This window comes from Cebus imitator, unplaced genomic scaffold (genome assembly GCF_001604975.1).
Source record: "Cebus imitator isolate Cc_AM_T3 unplaced genomic scaffold, Cebus_imitator-1.0 Scaffold541, whole genome shotgun sequence".
Classification (NCBI taxonomy): domain Eukaryota; kingdom Metazoa; phylum Chordata; class Mammalia; order Primates; family Cebidae; genus Cebus; species Cebus imitator.
The window spans coordinates 879,795-882,440 of NW_016107856.1; the positions used below are offsets into that span (position 1 = coordinate 879,795).

The following is a 2,646-nucleotide window of genomic DNA, read 5'->3' on the forward strand; positions in this document are numbered from 1 at the left end:
CTCCTGGTTAGGAAGAATCAATACTGTGAAAATGGCCATACTGCCCAAAATAATTTATAGATTCAATGTTGTCCCTATCAAGCTACCATTGACCTTCTTCACAGAACTGGAAAAAACCACTTTAAATTTCATATGGAACCAAAAGAGAGCCAGCATAACCAAGACAATCCTAAGCAAAAAGAACAAAGCTAGAGGCATCACACTACCTGACTTGAAACTATACTACAAGGCTATAGTAATCAAAACAGCATGGTACTGGTACCAAAACATAGATAATAGACCAATGGAATAGAACAGAGACCTTGGAAGTAATGTCACACATCTACAACCATCTGATCTTTGACAAACCTGACAAAAACAAGCAATGGGGAAAGGATCCCCTGTTTAATAAATGGTGTTGGGAAAACTGGCTAGCCATATGCAGGAAGCTGAAACTGGACCCCTTCCTTACACCTTATACAAAAATTAACTCCAGATGGACTAAAAATTTAAACATAAGAACTAACACCATAAAAACCCTAGAAGAAAACCTAGGCAACACCATTGAGGACATAGGCATAGGCAAGGACTTCATGACTAAAACACCAAAAGCATTGGCAACAAAACCCAAAATAGACAAATGGGATCTAATTAAACTTAAAGAGTTTCTGCACAGCAAAAATCATTAGAGTGAACCGGCAACCAATAGAATGGGAAAAAATTTTTGCAATCTACTCATCTGACAAAGGGCTAATATCCACAGTCTACAAAGAACTAAAGCAGATTTACAAGAAAAACAACCCCATTCAAAAGTGGGCAAAGGATATGAACAGACACTTTTCAAAAGAAGACATATATGCGGCCAACAAACATATGAAAAAAATGCTCATCTTTTGTCATTAGAGAAATGCAAATCAAAACCACATTGAGATACCATCTCATGCCAGTTAGAATGGCGATCATTAAAAAATCTGGAGACAACAGATGCTGGAGAGGATGTGGAGAAATAGGAACACTTTTATACTGTTGGTAGAAGTGTAAATTAGTTCAACCGTTATTAAAGACTGTATGGCAATTCCTCAAGGGCTGATGCTTTTATAGAAGTTCGGTAGCTCTTTAAGAATGCTTCTGCTCTGTGTCCAGACAAAAGGCCTCAGGCCAAGAAAAGGAAGTACCTGATTTAGGTACTTTTTAGAATGGGGAAAGGGAAAGTATAAAAATAAAAAATTCAAATAATATTTTAGTATATTATATGTGCTATAAGTTGTGATATCTTTGTGCCTGCAGGCTCTACATTTAGTTACTAAATCCTGGTGGTTTTATGCACATATTAATTCAAGGATTCATCTTTTCTGCCCCTGCCAGGCCATCACCATCTCACCTGGATGAAGTCAGTAGGATTTTAACTGGTCTGTTAGCCTGCCAACTACTTAAACCTTTCTTAGCAGAGGAATCTTCAAAGAGAAATATTTCAGTATCACAAGCTTGACTGTATCAGTCATTTTCTTAAAACCTTTTAATAACTTCCCAGCCCTTACAACGATGAAATTTAAATTCTCCAGAGTACTAGGCCCTCCATGATCTGTCCCCCATTTACCTTTCCAGTCTCCTTTCTTGCTGTCCCCACCTACTTCCACATTCCCCTTAGCTTGAGCCCTGTGAGAGCTCCTGCCTGAGAGCACCTATGCACTCCACTCATTCAGCCATTGTGCCTGGCACTGTTCCAGATGCTGGCAGTGAACAACAGCAGTGAGATCGCTGCTCCTACAGTTCTAGGTTTTCGTACATCCTCTTCCTTCTGCCTGGAATAGCCCCATTTTTTTCTTGTCTTGGAAAATGCATCTTTCAAGTCCAGTTCAAAAATTACTTCCTTTACGAAGCTTTTCTCTGATTGCTACTATTTGTAGCTCTCTGAGGTCCCACAATTTCTCCAATGATTTAATTTTTTTTAAATTAATAATTTATTTTTGAAGTCAAAATTATATAAGATGTATTCAGAAAAACTGGTTTCTATCCTTGTCACTTCCATCCTTTCTTACACAAAAGGCAGCACACTATATGCCCTGTTCTGTACCTTGCATTTTTAGCTTAGCAGGATAACTCTAATTTCAGAATATATAATTTTCCCATGATGCTACATAATATTTCATTGTATGGCCATATCATGCTTAATTCAGTGATTTCCTTATTGATGAGTATTTGTGGTGTCTTTAGTCTTTTCTAGACTCAGATAACCGGTGCATAAGTCTTTTCCACACTCGAATAAGCTGTAGTAAATAACCTAGTACATAAGTCACTTCATTTTTTTGCCAGGATATTTTTGGGATATATTCCAAGAGGTGGGATTGCGGACACCAGGGTAAATACACTTGAATTTTGCTAGATATTGCCAAATTTCTGTCTATAGGTGTTGTAAAATTTTACATTCTCATCGGCAGTATGTTTTCTCATCATCACTCCACAATAGGCTTTATTTTATATTTCTTTTATTATAAGTATGGTTAAATATCTGTTCATATATTTTATATGTGTAAGGCCTATTTGCATTTTTTTTTTTGTTTTTTTTTTGAGACGGAGTTTCACTCTTGTTACCCAGGCTGGAGTGCAATGGCGCGATCTCGGCTCACCGCAACCTCTGCCTCCTGGGTTCAGGCAATTCTCCTGCCT

At 37.6% G+C, this 2,646-nt stretch overlaps 1 protein-coding gene across 3 annotated transcripts in view; it reads left to right on the forward strand.

Annotated features, from left to right (window-relative positions):
• ATF6 (activating transcription factor 6) overlaps window positions 1–2,646 on the forward strand; it is a 197,304-nt gene that overhangs the window by 17,791 nt on the left and 176,867 nt on the right. The gene's annotated exons all lie outside the window — the stretch shown is intronic.